The sequence below is a fragment of the Hemiscyllium ocellatum genome, chromosome 30, assembly GCF_020745735.1.
Source record: "Hemiscyllium ocellatum isolate sHemOce1 chromosome 30, sHemOce1.pat.X.cur, whole genome shotgun sequence".
Classification (NCBI taxonomy): Eukaryota; Metazoa; Chordata; class Chondrichthyes; order Orectolobiformes; family Hemiscylliidae; genus Hemiscyllium; species Hemiscyllium ocellatum.
Window position 1 is genome coordinate 51481953 of NC_083430.1, and position 18194 is coordinate 51500146.

Genomic DNA, 18194 nt, shown 5'->3' on the forward strand with positions numbered 1-18194 from the left:
TTCAAGGTTGCAAGAGGGCACCGGCAAACAAGAAGTTGGTTTGAAGTATCTCTACTTCAGGGCCAGGAGCATCCGGAATAGGATGGGTGACCTTGCAGCATGGGTTGGTACCTAGGATTTTGATGTTTTTGCCATTTCGGAGACATTGGTAGAGCAGGGACAGGAATGGTTGTTGCAAGTTCCAGGGTTTAGATGTTTCAGTAAGTACAGAGAAGATGGTAAAGGGGGGTGGGGCATTGTTAGTCAAGGACGGTATTCCAGTTGCAGAAAGGATGTGTGGGGACTCATCAACTGAGGTAGTATGGGCTGAGGTTTGAACCAGGAAAGGAGAGGTCACCCTGTTGGGAGTTTTCTATAGGCCTCCGAATAGTTCCAGAGATGTAGAAAAAAGGATAGCAAAGTGAGAGTAACAGGGTAGTTGTTATAGGGGACTTTAACTTGCCAAATATTGTCTGGGAATGCTATAGTTTAAGCACATTAGATGGGTCAGTTTTTGTCCAATGTGTGTAGGAGGGTTTCCTGACACAGTTTGTAGACAGGCCAACAAGGGGCGAGGCCACATTGAATTTGGTACTGGGTAATGAACCCAGCCAGGTGTTAGATTTGGAGGTGGGTGAGCATTTTGGTGATAGTGACCACAATTCGGTTATGTTTACTTTAGCGATGGAAGGGATAGGTATATAGCGCAGGGCAAGAGTTATAGCTGGGGGAAAGACCATTATGATGTGATTAGGTAAGATTGAGGATGCACAGGATGGGGAAGGAAAGCTGCAGGGGATGGGCACAATTGAAATATGCTGCAAATGTGTTGCTGGTCAAAGCACAGCAGGCCAGGCAGCATCTCAGGAATAGAGAATTCGACGTTTCGAGCATAAGCCCTTCATCTTATGCTCGAAACGTCGAATTCTCTATCCCTGAGATGCTGCCTGGCCTGCTGTGCTTTGACCAGCAACACATTTGCAGCTGTGATCTCCAGCATCTGCAGACCTCATTTTTTACTCTACAATTGAAATATGGAACTTATTCAAGGAACAGCTACTGTAAATCCTTGATAAGTATGTACCTGTCAGGCAGGGAGGAAGTGGTTGGGCAAGGGAGCCGTGGCTTACTAAGGAAGTTGAATCTCTTCTTCTCAAGAATGTTGTTGTGTTAGGATGAGATGTGAAAGTTCAATTAGGGCACATGAGAGTTACTAGTTAGCCAGGAAAGACCTTTAAAAAAGAGTTAAGAAGACCCAGGAGTATATCAGGAATAAAAGAATGACTGGAGTAAGATTGGGGCCATTCAAGGACAGTAGTGGGGAGTTGTGTGTGGAGTCAGAGGAGATGGGGAAGTGAGAAATGAATATTTTTCATCAGTATTCACACTGGAAAAAGACAATGTTGTCGAGGAGAATACTGAGATACAGGTTACTAGACTAGAAGGGATTGAGGTTCACAAGGAAGAGGTGTTAGCAATTCTGGAAAGTGTAAAAATAGATAAGTTCCCTGGGATGGATGGGATTTATCCAAGGATTCTCTGGGAAGCCAGGGAGGAGATTGCCCAGCCTTTGGCTTTGATCTTTATGTCATAATTGTCCACAGGAATAGTGCCAGAAGACTGGAGGATAGCAAATGTTGTTCCTTTGTTCAAGAAGGGGAGTAGAGACAACCCTGGTAACTATAGACCAGTGAGCCTCCCTTTGGTTGTGGGTAAAGTGTTGGAAAATGTTAAAAGAGCTAGGATTTGTAATCATCTAGAGAGGAATAAGATGATTAGGGACAGTCAATATGGTTTTGTGAAGGGTGGGTCATGCTTCACAAACCTTAATGAGTTATTTGAGAAAGTGACAAACGGGTGGATGAGGGTAAAGTAGTTGATGTGGTGTATATGGATTTCAGTAAGGCATTTGATAAGGCTCTTACACAAAATACAGAGGCATTTAGTGGTTTGGATCAGAAATTGGCCCTTTAAAAGAAGACAGAGGGTAGTGTTTGATGGGAAATGTTCATCCTGGAGCTCAGTTACCAGTGGTGTACCACCGTAATCTGTTTTGGGGTCACTGTTGTTTGTCATTTTTATAAGCGACCTGGATGAGGGTGTAGAAGGTTGGGTTAGTAAATTTGCGGATGATGCTAAGGTCGGTGGAGTTGTGGATAGTGCTGAAGATGTTATAGGTTACAGAGAGACATAGATAAGCTGCGAAGCTGGGCTGAGAGGTGGCAAATGGAGTTTAATGTGGAAAAGTGTGAGGTGATTCACTTTGGAAGGAGTAACAGGAATGCAGAGTAGTGGGCTGATGGTAAGATCCTTGGTAGCGTAGATGAGCAGAGAGATCTCAGTGTCCATGTCCATGGATCCCTGAAAGTTGCCACCCAGGTTAATAGGGTTGTTAAGAAAGCATACAGTGTGCTAACTTTTATTAGTAGAGGGATTGAGTTTCGGAACCTTGAGGTCATGCTGCAGCTGTACAAAACTCTGGTGTGGCTGCACTCTGGAGTATTGCGTACTGTTCTGGTTGCTGCATTATAGGAAGGATGTGGAAGCTTTGGAAAGGGCTCAGGGGAGATTTACGAGGATGTTGCCTGGTATGGAGGAAAGGTCTTATGACTAAAGGCTGAGGGACTTGAGGCTGTTTTCGCTGGAGAGAAGAAGGTTGAGAGATGACTTAATCGAGACGTGTAAGTTAATCAGAGGGTTAGATAGGGTGGACAGTGAGAGCCTTTTTACTTGGATGGTGATGACTACCACAAAGGGACATAGCTTTAAATTGAGGGGTAATAGATATAGGACAGATGTAAGAGGTAGTTTCTTTACTGAGAGAGTAGTTGGGGCGTGGAACACACTGCCTGCAACAGTAGTAGACTCGCCAACTTTAAGGGCATTTAAATGCTCATTGGATAAATGTATGGATGAAATGGAATAGTGTAGGTGAGATGGGCTTTGGATTGGTTTCACAGGTCGACGAAACATCGAGGGCCGAAGGGCCTGTACTGTGCTGTAATGTTCTATGTTCTATAATTAATGACATAGGAAAAGAAAAGGATGAGATTCTGAAGGGAGAATATAGGAAGTTAGGCAGGAATCTAAAAAGGTCTTCGAGGCTGGTAATGTATGGATTACTCCCGGTGCTATTTGCTAGTGAGGATAGGAATAGGAAGATAGAGCAGATGAATGCATAGCTGAGGGGCTGGTGCAGGGGAGAAGAGTTCACATTTTTGGATCATTGGAATCTCTTCTGGGGTGGAAGTGACTGTATAAGAAGGACAGATTGCACCTGAATTGGAAGAGAGATTTGCTAGAGCTACTTGGAGGATTTGAACTAGTGGCAGAGGGACCCAAGGAGATAGTGAGGAAAGAGATCAGACAGACCGGTGCAGTTGGGAAAAGGAGTAAGTCAAACAGACAGGGCAGGCAGGAACAAAGCAGAAAATGAGGTAGGACTGATAAATTAAAATGCATTTATTCAAAGTTTGGGAGAAGATTTGTAGCTCGGGTGCTCGTTGTTGTGGTTCTGTTCGCCGAGCTGGGAATTTGTGTTGCAGACGTTTCATCCCCTGTCTAGGTGACATCCTCAGTGCTTGGGAGCCTCCTGTGAAGCGCTTCTGTGGTGTTTCCTCCGGCATTTATAGTGATTTGTATCTGCCGCTTCTGGTTGTCAGTTCCAGCTGTTCGCTGCAGTGGTCAGTATATTGGGTCCAGATCGATGTGCTTATTGATTGAATCTGTGGATGAGTGTCATGCCTCTAGGAATTCCCTGGCTGTTCTCTGTTTGGCCTGCCCTATAATAGTAGTGTTGTCCCAGTCGAATTCATGTTGCTTGTCATCTGCGTGTGTGGCTACTAAGGATAGCTGGTCGTGTGGTTTCGTGGCTAGTTGGTGTTCATGGATGCGGATCGTTAGCTGTCTTCCTGATTGTCCTATGTAGTGTTTTGTGCAGTCCTTGTATGGGATTTTGTACACTACATTGGTTTTGCTCATGCTGGGTATCGGGTCCTTCATTCTGGTGAGTTGTTGTCTGAGATTGGCTGTTGGTTTGTGAGCTGTTATGAGTCCTAGTGGTCGCAGTAGTCTGGCTGTCAGTTCAGAAATGCTCCTGATGTATGGTAGTGTGGCTAGTCCTTTGGGTTGCAGCATGTCCTCGTTCCGTTGTCTTTACTTTAGGCATCTGTTGATGAAATTGTGGGGGTATCCATTTTTGGCGAATACATTGTAGAGGTGTTCTTGTTCCTGTTTTTGCAGTTCTGGTGTACTGCAATTTGGTGTGGCCCTTTTGAACAGTGTGTTGATGCAACTTCTTTTGTGTGTATTGGGATGGGTTGCTTTCATTGTTTAGGACTTGGTCTGTGTGTGTGGCTATCCTTTTGCTCTCTGCCCATTCATGTGTGTATCGAGATACATCTTAAATGACACAATTGTGCCTGCCTCTCCCACCTCTGCTGGCAATGTGTTCCAGGCACCCACCACCCTCTGCATAAAGAACTTGCCACACATATCTCTCTTAAACTTATTCCCTCTCACCTTGAACTCGAGACCCCTGATTATAGAGTCCTCCACTCTGTTTCTTGCTATCCACCCTGTTTACAGCTCTCATGATTTTGTAGGCCTCAATCAGGTCCCCCCCTAGCCTCTTCCTTTCCAATGAAAATAATCCTAATATACTCAACCTCTCCTCATAGTTAGCACCCTCCATACCATGCAACATCCCGGTGAACCTCCTCTGCACCCTCTTCAAAGCATCCACATCCTTTTGGTAATGTGGTGACCAGAACTGTACACAGTATTCTAAATGTGGTCGAACCAAAGTCCTATACAACTATAACATGACTTGCCAATTCTTGTACTCAACACCCGTCCAATAAAGGAAAACATGCCACATGCCTTCTTGACCATCCTATTGACCTACATTGCAACCTTCAGGAATAATGGACTTGAACACCCAGATCTCTCTGTACATCAATTTTCCCCAGGACTTTTCCATTTACTGTATAATTCTTTCTTGAATTGGATCTTCCAAAATGCATCACCTCATATTTGCCTGGATTGAACTCCATCTGCCATTTCTCTGCCCAACTCTCCAAACTATTTATATTCTGCTGCATTCTCTGACAATTCCCTTCCCTATCAGCTACTACATTACTGTTAGTGTCATCTGTAAACTTGCTAATCAGACCACCTACACCTTCCTAGAGATCATTTATGTATCTCACAAACAACAGTGGTCCCAACATGGATCCCTGTGAGGCACCACCGGTAAAGTTCTCCATTTTGAGAAACTCCCTTCCACTATTAATCTCTGTCTCCTGTTGCCCAGCCAATTCTCTGTCCATCTAGCTAAAACACCTGGACCCTCTGTGACTTCACTTACTCCATCAGCCTACCATGGGGAACCTTATGAAATACCTTACTGAAGTCCATGTATATGACATCTCCAGTCCTTCCCTCATCAATCAACTTTGTCACTTCCTTAAAGAATTCTATTAGGTTGGTAAGACATGACCTTCCCTATACAAAACCACATTGCCTATCACTGATAAGCCCATTTTCTTCCAAATGTAAATACATCCTATCCCTCAGTATCTTCTCCAGCAGCTTTCCTACACTGATGTCAGGCTCACTGGTCTATAATTTCCTGGATTATCCCTGCTCCCCTTCTTAAACAAGGGGACAACATTAGCAATCCTCCAGTTCTCTGGGACCTTATCCGTGTTCAAGGATGCTGCAAAGATATCTGTTAAGGCCCAGCAATTTCCTCTCTCGCTTCCCTCAGTAACCTGGGATAGATCCCATTTGGATCTGGGGGCTTGTCCACCTGTTAGAATACCCAACACTTCCTCCCTCCTTGTGCTGACTTGACCTAGAATAATCAAACATCTATTCCTAATCTCAGCATCCATCATGTCCCTCTGCTCAGTGAATATTGATGCAAAGTACTCATTAAGAATCTCACCCATTTTTTTCTGATTCCATGCATATCTTTCCTCCTTTGTCCTTGTGTGGGCCAACCCTTTCTCTAGTTACCCTCTTGCTCCTTATTATATGAATAAAAGGCTTTAGGACTTTCCTTAACCCTGCTCGCTAAGGATATCTCATGACCCCTTTTAGCCCTCTTAATTCCTCATTTCAGATTGGTCCTACTTTCCCGATATTCTTCCAAAGCTTTGTCTGTTTTCACTCATCTAGATCTTATGTATGTATCCTTTTTCCTCTTAGCTATTCTCACAATTTCACCTGTCAGTCATGGTTCCATAATCTTGCCATTTCTATCCCTCATTTTCACAGGAACATATCTCTCCTGCACTCTAAGCAACTTGGCTTTAAAAGCCTCCCACATATCAAACTTGGATTTATCCTCAAACAGTTGCTCCCAGTTACATTCCCCAGCTCCTGCTGAATTTTGTTACTGTTGGCCTTCCCCCAATTTAGCACTCTTCCTTTAGGACCACTCTCGTCTTTGTCCATAAGTATTCTAAAACTTGCAGAATTGTGATCGCTATTCCCAAAGTAATCCCCTACTGAAACTGCAACCACCTGGCTGGGTTCATTTCCCAATACCAGTATGGCCCCTTCCCGAGTTGGACTATTTACAAACTGCTCTAGAAAACTCTCCTGGATGCTCCTTACAAATTCTGCTCCATCTAGACCTCTAACACTAGGTGAATTCCAGATCAGCGTGGTGCTGGAAAAGCACAGCAGGTCAGGCAGCATCCAAGGAGCAGGGAAATCAATGTTTCGGCAAAAGCCCTTCATCATTCCTGAAGCCCGAAATGTTGATTTTCCTGCTTCTCGGTTGCTGCCTGACCTGCTGTGCTTTTCCAGCACCATGCTGATCTTGACTTTAATCTCCAGCATCTGTAGTGCCCACTTCCAAGTAAGTGACCCCAGTCAATGTTGGGAAAATTAAAATCTCCTATCCCCAACATCCTATTGCTCTTATATCTTTCCATAATCTGTGGACATATTTGTGCTCGCTGTAGGGAGCCCCAACATTGTTACCGCACCCTTATTTCTGAACTCTGCCCATATTGCCTCACTGCTCGAGTCTTCCATAGTGCCCTCCTTCAGCTCACCTATGATACCTTCTCTGACCAGTAATATAACTCCTTCACCCCTTTTACCTCCCTCTCTGTCCCGCCTGAAGCATCAATATCCTTAATTGCCCATCATGTCCTTCCCTCAACCAAGTCCTAGTAATAGCAATAACACGATTCTCCCAGGTACTAATCCAAGCCCTAAGTTCATCTGCCTTACTAACTGCACTTCTCGCATTAAAACAAATGCACCTCGGACCACCTGTCCCTTTGCGTTCAGCATCTGCTCTCTACTTACTCTTCCCTTTAGTCACAATGACTTCATTATCTAGTTCCATACAGGGTTTAGTTACTACCTCCTTACTGTCCACTAACCTTCTCATTTGGTTCCCATCCCCCTGCCACAATAGCGTAAACTCTCCCCAACAGTGTTAGCAGAAGCACCTCCAAGGACATTGGTTCTAGTCAGGCCCAAGTGTAGACCATCCAATTTATTATAGTCCCACCTCCCCTAGAACTGGTCCCTGTGTCCCAAAAATCTGAAGCCCTACCTGCTGCACCATCTCTCAAGCCACACATTGATCCTGCCAATTTTTTCATTTCTGGGAATATGTCCAGAGAAGTTATTTGGATGGAACTTAAAAAAAAAGAAAGCGATGATCCCTTTATTGGGATTGTACTATACACTCCACAGCAGTTGGGGAATTCAGAAAAAAAATTTAAGGAGAACCCAGTTATCTGTGAGAATAATAGGGTGGTTATGTTAGGGTATTTTGACTTTCCAAACATAGACTGGGACTACCATTGTGTTAAGGACCTGGATGGAGAGGAATTTAAGTGTGTATAAAAAAAGTTGCTGATTCAGTATGTGGATGTACCTACTAGAGAAGGTGCAAAACCTGACCTACTCTTGCCAGACTGAGGTGTCAGTGGGGGCGCACTTTGGCACCAGTGACCATAGTTCAATTACATTTAAAATAGTGATGGTAAAGGACAGACCAGATCTAAAAGTTAAAGTTCTAAGTTGGAGGAAGGTGAATTTTGGCGATATTAAGCACGAACTTTCAAAAGTTAATTGAGGACAGATGTTCGCAGGTAAAGGGACAGCTATAAAACGGGAAGCCTTCAAAATTGAGATAACGAGATTTCAGAGACAGTATGTCCCTGTTAGGGTAAAAGGCTGGTAGGTGTAGGGAATTCTGGATGACTAGAGAAATTGAGGTTTTAGTCAAGAATAAGAATGAAGCATGTGTCAGGTAAAGATGGCAGAAATTGAGTAACTCCACTGAAGAGTACAAAGGAAGCAGGCGTATATTTAAGAGGCAAATCAGGAGGGCAAAAAGGGGACATGAGTTAGCTTTGGCAAGTAGGGTCAAGGATAATCCAAAGAGATTCTACAAATATGTCAAGGACAAAAGGATAACTAGGGAGAGAATAGGGACCCTCAAACATCATTCCTGATGAAGGCCTTATGCCCGAAACGTCGATTCTCTTGCTCCTTGGATGCTACCTGACCTGCTGTGCTTTTCCAGCACCACACTCTCAACTCTGATCTCTGGCATCTGCAGTCCTCACTTCCCCCTCAACGATCAGCCAAGGCTGCCAATGTGTGCAACCGCAGAACAGGCGATAGTAAACAAATATTTTGCATCAGTGTTTACCATGGAGAGAGATACAGAAGATAGAGAATGTGGGGAAGTAAGTAATGACCTATTGAAAAATGTCCACATTACAGAGGATGTGTTGCTGGGCACGTTAAAATGCATGAAAATGGATAAATCTCCTAGACCTGATCAGATGTACCCTAAAACTCTGTGCAAAGCTGCGGAGGTAATTGCTGAGATATTTGTGTCATCAATAGCCATAGGCAAGGTGCCAGAAGACTAGAGGCACCACTATTTAAGAAAGTGGAAAGGAAAAACCGGGGAACTATAGACCAGTCAGCCGGGTATCCTGAGTGGCAGGATTTGCATGTATTTGGAAAGGTAAGGACTGATTAGGGATATCCAACATGGCTTTATGCATGGGAAATCATATCTCACTAACTTGAGTGAGTTTTTGACGAAGTAATGAAGAGGATTGATGAGGGTAGAGCAGTGGATGTGAAGGCATTTGACAAGTTTCCCCACGTTAGACTGCTTAGCAAGGTTAGATCTCATGGAATAGAGGGGAAACTAGCCATTTGGATATAGAACTGGCTCAAAGGTAGAAGACAGAGGGTGGTGGTGGAGAGTTGCCTTTCAGACTGGAGGCCTGTGACCATTGGAGTGCCACAAGGATCGGTGCTGGGTCCTCTACTTTTTGTCATTTATATAAATGATTTAGATGTAAGAGGTATAGTTAGAAAGTTTGCAAATGACACCAATATTGGAGGTGTAGGGGACAGCGAAGAAGGTTACCTCAGATTACAACAGGATCTTGATCAGATGGGTCAATGGGCTGAGGAGTGGCAGATGGAGTTTAATTTAAATAAATGTGAGATGATGCATTTTGGAAAGGCAAGTCAGGGCATTATATACTTAATGGTAAGGTCCTAGGGAGTGTTGCTGAACAAAGAGACCTTGGAATGCAGGTTCATAGCTCCTTGAAAGTGGAGTCGCAGGAGATAGGATAGTGAAGAAGGCATTTGGAATGCTTTCCTTTATTGGTCAGAGTATTGAGTACAGGAGTTGAAGCTGTACAAGACATTGGTTAGGCCACTTTTGGAATACTGCAGTGATTCTGGTCTCCCTGCCTTTGGGAGGATATCGTGAAACCCAAAAGAGTTCAGAAAAAATTTACAAGGATGTTGCCAGGATTGGAGGGTTTGAGCTGTAGGGGGAGGCTGAATAGGCTGGACTGTTTTCCCGGAGCGAGGCTGAGGGGTGACCTTATAGAGGTTTATAAAATCATGACTGGCATGGGTAGGATAAATAGACAAGGTCTTTTCCCTGGGGTGGGGGAGACCAGAACTAGAGGGCATCGAATTAAGGTGAAAGGGGAAAGGTTTTAAAAGGGACCTAAGAGGAAACTTTTTCACGCAGAGTGTGGTGCGTGTATGAAACGAGCTGCCAGAGGAAGTGGTACAATTACACCATTTAAAAGGCATCTGGCTGGATATATGAATAGGAAAGGTTTAGAGGGATATGGGCCAAATGTGGCAAATGGGTTCACTACTTTTTGTCATTTATGTAAATGATTTGAATATGAGCTTAAGAAATATCATTAGTAAGTTTGTAGTTGACACCAAGATTGGAGGTGTAGTGGACAGCGAAGAATGTTACCTCAGATTATAATGGGATTTTATCAGATAGGCCAATGGGCTGAAGAATTTAATTTAGATAAATGCAAGGTGCTGCATTTTGGGAAAGCAAATCTTAGCAGGACCTATACACTTAATGGTAAAGTCCTCGGGAGTGTTGCTGAACAAAGAGACCTTGGAGTGCAGATTCATAGCTCCTTGAAAGTGGAGACGCAAGTGGATAGGATAGTGAAGAAGGCGCTTGGTATGCTTTCCTTTATTGGTCAGAGTATTGAGTACAGGAGTTGGGAGGTCATGTTGCGGCTGTACAGGACATTGGTTAGGCCGCTGTTGGAATATTGTGTGCAATTCTGGTCTCCTTCCTATCGGAAGATTGTTGTAAAACTTGAACGGATTCAGAAAAGGTTTGCAGGAATGTTGCCAGGGTTGGAGGATTCGAGCTATAGGGAGAGGCTGAACAGGCAAGGGCTGCTTTCCCTGGAGTGACGGAGGCTGAGGGGTGACCTCAGTTTATTGAAGTTTATAAAATCATGAGAGGCTTGGATAGGATAAATAGGCATAATCTTTTCCCTAGGGTGGGGGGGTCCAGAACTAGAGGGCATAGGTTTAGGGTGAGAGGGGAAAGATATAAAAGAGACCTAAGGGACAGCTTTTTCACACAGAGGGTGGTATGTATTGTGGAATTGGCTGCCAGAGAAAGTGGTGGAGGCTGGTACAATTTCAACACTTAAAAAGCATCTGGATGGGTGTATGAATAGGAAGGGTTTGGAGGAATATGGGCCGGGTGCTGGCAGGTGGGACTAGATTAGGTTGGGATATCTGGTCGGCGTGGAAGTGTTGCACCGAAGGATCTGTTTCTGTGCTGTACATCTCTATAACTCTATGACTCTATAAATGGGACTTGATTAATCTTGAATATCTGGTCGTCATGGACAAATGGACCGAGGGGTCTGTCCCCATGCTGTACAGCTCTCTGACTGTTTGACTCCATCTCGTTTGAACAATGGCACTTCAGACAGCGAGTCTTCACTAAGAACCGCATTGCAGCAGCTCTGTAATGGAGTTTGAACCTTTCCATCTAAAAGACTTAAAGGTCTACATTAACTCAGAACGACTTAAATATCTTTTCTTGGGCATTCCCATAAAATCAAGAGAAAAAAATATTTTATTGCACCATATTATTCACTGCTCCTGCTGCTGCTGTGGCTTTAGTGTGTTACAGTTCACTCAGGGAGTCCATGTTGCCGTGGCAACGTGCACCTTTTACGTGTCTGTTGTAGCCTGAAACTGTGGATAATGATGAGAGAGGCTCAGGTTTCTTTCCATCCAGTAGCTGACCAGGAGTCTCTCTCACTCTTACCACCTGCTATTGGTGTGAGCTGGAGGTATTTGCAGGTTGATACTGTCGGGTCCTACTGTGGATACATCTTCCCGAGCCAAGAACTCCTGGGGCAATCTCAGACCCAGACCTTGCAGCTGAGAGGCAGGAAGGAGTGCTGCTTCTTGTACAATAAGACCTCCAAGCTATTTAAACAATCCTTTTGAATTCTCTAAAAGTGTTCAATAAACCACTTTTTACAATATATATTAATAACTTGCAGGAAGGAAGCGAATGCACTACAGCCAAATTTGCAGACTACACTAAAATAGGTGGAAGAGCTGTTTGGGAGAAGGATACAAACCGTTCACAGAGAGATATTGATAATGAGTGGACAGAATGTTGGCAAATGGAGTATAATGTAGGAAAAATGTGAAGTTGTTCATTTCAGAAGGGAGAACAAAAGAGCAGGGTATTATTAAAATGGAGAAAAGCTGCAGAAGGGTACTTGGGGGGATCTTGTACAGAAAGCTAGCACACAGATACGGCAGGGAAGTCTCAGGAATTGGTCTGGTGCAGGCGCTGAGATGGTGACGGAGGAGAATCTGCCCAGCGGTGAAAGATACCACCTGAAGATTGGCGATTTTGATGTAGTTTGGGTTTGGTGGAGACATCGGCAAAGCAGTGGAAGAAGGATGGTGGTGCAAACATTGTTGGTGATTAGCTGGCCCAGGACTGAGGCACTCTCTTTAAGCTTTTCTTTCTCTTATTCTTAATTTATTCAAAATGGTGCTGAATTGTAGTGACAAATAAAAGCTTTTCACTTATTATATTCTTACTGTAAAGTACACATGACAATAAAATCATTCATTCATTCATTCATTCAAATGTTGACTCTTATTTCAAAGGTTTAGGGTTCTTTTTTATTCATTCACGGGATGTGGGTATTGTTGGCCAGGCCAACATTCATTGCCCATCCCTCATTACCCAGAGGGCACTTGAGAGTCAACCACATAGCTGTGGGTCTGACGTCACATGATGGCAGATTTCCTTCCCTGAAGAACATGAGTGAACCAGATGGCTTTTATGACCGTGGTTTCATGTCATCAGTGGATACGTAACTGAATTCAGATTCCACCATCTGCCATGGTGGAATTCGAATCTGGGTCCTCATATCATTAGCTGAGTGTCTGTATTAATAGTCTAGCAATAATACCACCAGGCTATTGTGTTCCCTATAAGAGCAGGGAAGTCTTCCTTCAACTGTACACAGTGCTGGTGAAGCAACATCTGGAGCACTGTGAGCAGGTTTGGTTCCCTTATTTAAGGAAAGACAGTATTTCATTGGAGACAGTTCACAAAGTTTAGTCAGATGATCCCTAGTATGGAGGGATTGTCTTATGACCAAAGTTTATACATGTTGGGAATCTACTCATTGGAGTTTAGAAGAATGACATGTGATCTCATTGGAACATATAGGGTTGTTAAGGGGCTTGACAAGGTAAATGCTGAGAGGATGTTTCCCCTCTTGGGAGAGTCTAAGACCGATGGCATTATCTCAGAATAAAGGGCACCTATCTAAATCTGAGATGAGAAAGATTTTTTTCTCTCAGAGAGTTGTAAGTCTTTCGGATCTCCTTACCACAGAGAACAGTGGGAATAAAGTCCTTGTGTATAATTAAGGCTGAGAGAGATTCTTGATCAGTCAGGGAAAGAAGAGTTACAGGTAAAGAGCAGGAAAGTGGATGTGAGGAATGTTGGATCAGCCATGACCCTGTGGAGCAGGCTCGAGGGACGCAGTTCGGTCCCTATTTTGAATGGTCTTATGCTCTAATTTTTGTTATATTATGAACTTAACATAGAAATGTAAGTCAGGAGTCTGTACAAATTTTGACTAAGCTTTGAATATTTTGTTCGTAATAAGCAAATAAAAAAATAAGGAGAATGATACTTTTTCATAAGTTACAGGCTATGACTCTTTTTAGAACCACACTGCACTCAGAATGTAAACTCTGTTTCTGTCCACACAGAAGCTGCTGAGTTTCTCCAGCATTCTCTGTGTTTGTTTCAAATTTCCAGCATCTGCAGAGTTTTATCTTTAATTAAAATTCTTAATGAAGGGAGTTTAATAAAAGTAGAAAATGTTGGCAATGCTGAGCAGGTCAGGGAGCATCTATGGAGAGAGAGGCTGAGTTAACCTTTCAGATTGATGGAGAATTATCAGAATGTTTGACATGGCTGTCTGCTATTTTTCTTTCAAATCCCCACCTTCATCTCCTTACAGCCTGTAAAATTCTTCCACTCATGTCTATCCTGCAGTTGTAAGAAGTTACTGGTCTGACACAGAGCTCTGCTCTTTTCAATACATTGACAACACTTCGCACTCAGGTGAAAAACCTCGCTTGCTCAGTACATTTAAACAGAGGCTAAGTAAGTCAATGAATTATTCCAGTCACCCAGTAAATCAGCCAAGTACATCTTTTAATCCAGTGTATTCCATCTGCTGTTAAACCCAACGGTTTGACTCAGTCTTTCACCATTGTATTCCATAGTCAGAGCTGGATGAATTTATAGACTTGTACTTTTACCTCAATGTGCAGTCTGCAAATATTTCACTGTCAAGGTTTCTATAATGTACACAACCTTGAAAATTCTAGGATAGAGTGCGGAAACAAAAATTATGGGAGTAAAACTATAAAATGGGACTCAGATTAACCATTTGTGGTTCTAGGGAACACTGGTATAAGATTAGCATTGTATTTGTTATATATGTGCACAAATAATAGGTCAGCGACCACTCCCATTTGTGCAGAAGAACGTAATAGACCTAACTCAGTTATTTGGCAATGGGGTGAAAATATTTAATGATGTCCCTACAGTTTTGATTGAAACAAAATGTGGGAACGAGCAAACAGGGAGCACAGAGGAAGCAGCTGGGCAAGTCTGTTACTGAAATCCTACATTTGTACATCGTGTTTAAGTTATGTGTACACATGTGAACTGACTATGTTTATTTAAATGAAACAGTAAAATAGAGTGAAAAGATATTTAAAATGAATAAATGACGTGTCAGACTCAATTAAATGAAACAACAATACAATGTTTTTTTGGGCTTAAGTTGTCCTTGTTTATCTTCTAAATGTAAACGTCACAATTCAACCAAATGAATGAGTGCATCAACAGGAACTACTGATTCCAATCACCACTGTGAAGCTTTCTTTTAAAATCCACCCTCCGCCCCAGCACCACCCCTCCATAAGCAGTCCAGCCTCTCTATGCAACTGACTATCCTTTTCCAAAGTTCCATGTCATATCTCAATTTCAGTCCTGCTGCCCATTCCTGATACAGCTGGTATCAAAAAACAAGCAATGCCATGTGCCAGAGGAGCGGTGGGTTACAGCTTCACACTCTCACATGCCCACACAGTAAGCTCTTGATCTGAGTTGTGCAGTCCATGCAGACACCACCAGATGATTCCCCACAGGAAGGAAATGAAAACCAGAAGGTGTATTAGCCCAAACCGCAGGGAGATCTCTGTCAGTTCTAGTGGCTGTGATAGGGAGCCAAGAACAAATCGAGTGGTTTCCCTTGGACAGGGGAATGCTCCACATCGAAACCAAATAAGGAGGAGAGAATGAAAAATTAGCCATCAGTGATGTTTGCATAAGTGTCATTGAGAAGGTCAACCTTTTGTTCCCATTGACTTAAAAGCACATTAACCTAAAACCTAATGTTTATCCATATAATTGAATTTCATCCTTTCTCTTCAGCACAGTTTTGAGATTTTTAGAAGGAATTCCAATATTTTGCTGATAACCAGTTTCAGTAACATTGCAGTGAGTCTGCCTTGTTTTCTACATTAACATCAAAAAGTCCAATAAGTTTCAGTTTGGTCACGATCAGAATCTGGGTTAGCAAATAAATTGCTCAGTTCACAATGATTCACTGGAATCATCAGGCTGAATGTTTATTGTAAAGGGTTGAAATTTAACCTTGAGCAATGAAGCATTAAAATTGCCTTGCTTTTTCACCATCTCAACTTAACTCTCCTACGGGCAATCTCCCAGAGCCAAAATCAGCTTCACACTTGGCACGTCAACTTTACATTTTTAATCACAGACAGACCCCAAGCTGAGTGTGTGTAAAACTGCAGGGCCATCTGGTGAGGCGGATGCATGAACAGGGTTGCTGCTGACCAATGCTGGGCAAGGTGATGCCCCGTGAAGGTGACTTCTCCAGGATCAGAAAGGAGACTGCTAGGAAATTAGGTTAAAGGAGAGAGAAAACAATAAAACATAGAAACGATGCTGTGAATCTACTCATTCGGATGAAGCTTCCCTCTCTGCTGTTTAAAATAAATGGGCTAACTTTTATCGAAAGACCAAAGAGAAGACATTTAGATTGGAGTATTAGGCAGTCATACATTGCTATTGCATGGTACAGTTTAGAAGCATTTAATCCTTTTCTTGTCCGTGCAATTTCGACTGGGTAAGCTTACAGCAAAAATAAGAATCTGAGTAATTATCAGAAGTGTTAATAACAGTGAAGCACATTTGAACAGCAACACACAGAATTAAAGAGGAGTGGGACATCGGCCATGCTTGTGATTTCCCAAGTGGTGAGATTGTAATCTTAGCTGTCACTGTGGAGAGACACTGAGTGGAGGCTGGCACAGGAAAGTAAGGAAATTTGCCAGGAAAGTAATTTCAGGTCACTCTCAATCATCTCCTCACAGCGTAATCAGAGGAATACCAGAAAACGAAATGAAACAAAAGGACCCTTGTTCTCAGTTATAAACTTCAGTAACTGTGAAATTACGTGATTGGGTATTACACACTTGCGCTAAACACCTTTTTATCTGAAATTTCTCTCCCAGTATATAAATAAATACAGCAGATTTTCTTATGCTGGAGCCCCATGGTATTATTCTGGGACTGATGTTACACCAGCTGGGTATTTTTCTTTTGTTGAGTCAAAATGCTGGCTTGAATATAAATCCAATTTCTGACCTCTTTTGCTAAAATAAGTAAATCAAAAAAATTATCCCCTTCAAAATCGATTGTAAATGATCTGTGAAAGCTCAAACACTTTCAACATTTCTTTTGCTAGATGTTTTGGACTAGATCAGACATACTTTGAAAATGTTAAAATTCTCCACTTCATTCTCAAATCCCTCACCTCCAGGTAATGTTCTCCAGTTTTAAAAGCCTTCAGGACGTTTGTGTCCATATAATTCTGTCTTGTTAATCAACTCCCAGTTTTAATTGTTGCATCATTGGTGGCCATGCCTTCAGCAGTCAAAGCTCTAAGCTCTACAGATCCCTACCCAAACCGATCTATTTGCCTTTAAAGTACTCTGTGACCAAGTGTTTGGCTATCTGCTTTTTTTGTTATATTGAACTATGTGGTTCGGCATGTCACACATCACTGCATGGTGACTCAGCGGTTAGCACTACTGCCTTATAGCGCCAATGATCTGGGTTCAATTCCAGCCTTTGGTGACTGTCTGTGCAGAGTTTCCACATTCACCCTGTATCTGTTTGGGTTTCCACTCTCAGTCCAAAGATATGCAGGTTAGGTGGATTAGCCATGGGAGGGGGTGCGATGTCTTTTCAGAGGGTTGGTGTGGATTCAATGGGTTGAATGGCCTGCTTCCACACTGTAGGGTTTCTCTGATTACAGTCAGTTCTTCTATAACGCGATGGTTGTATTCTTGTGCACCCCCATGTTATGGAAACATTGTGCTTTAGAAACAGCGCTTAACGTGTTGGTAATGTAATGGCATTACAGCCAACACGTTTTAAAAGTTCACGTTTTACAAACAGTGTTCCCAAATTGTCAATCACATTGTAGCGAATTCGTGTTAACGAACATGCGTTATAGCAGAACTACCTGTATAATTTTGCTTTACAACATTTGTGTAAGGTGCTTTGGGACATATTATTATGTTAAAGGTGCCGTTTAAGTATAATCTGTTGTTGTGTGAGGTACAATCCTTTTTATTGCTTGTCTCTTGCCAGTGAGAGCAGTATGTTTGTGTCGAAGAGATGCTACATTCTGGAGACCTGTGGGACCACCGTCTTATTAGAAGCAATGGGACCCCTTTCTGAGCTGGTGCAAACATATTGTGGCTTTGACACCATTGAGGTAAGAAATAACCGGGGATATTTCACTTTTTCACCAACAAGTCAAGGAAGGATACAGTGCAAAATGAAAGGACTACTTACGATGCAACTCAAGTGACAGGAGTCTGGACTATGGGCTGAATCTTACTAGATATCGGCAAAGTGTAAATTTTGTGAATTTCATGGAGGGATTCTCTCCGTGAGCATTAGTGGGTTTTCTCGCGTTATCTTTCCAAACTCTCTTCATTACCGATGCACCATTGTCCCACTCACCACAATACAGTCCATTGCTGGGATTCCTGGTACCATCTTTAAAGTGCAGCTGGGCACCCAATCAAGTGCCAAATGTTTACAGCTGCCCTGCACGGTTCCTGTTAACTGCCCCAGATGTGTCAGGCAGAGGGGAATTGCCACTTACTGTGCCGCTGGACACCTGGGGGTCCGTGTGAACGGGGTTGTGTGTAGGGTCACTGCCCATGGCATGTGCCCTGAGACACTG

The 18194-nt window shown here is 42.9% G+C and overlaps 1 pseudogene; it reads left to right on the top strand.

The window, feature by feature from the left end:
- Window positions 1-18194, top strand: part of LOC132830049 (S-adenosylmethionine decarboxylase proenzyme-like) — a 65658-nt pseudogene that overhangs the window by 12371 nt on the left and 35093 nt on the right.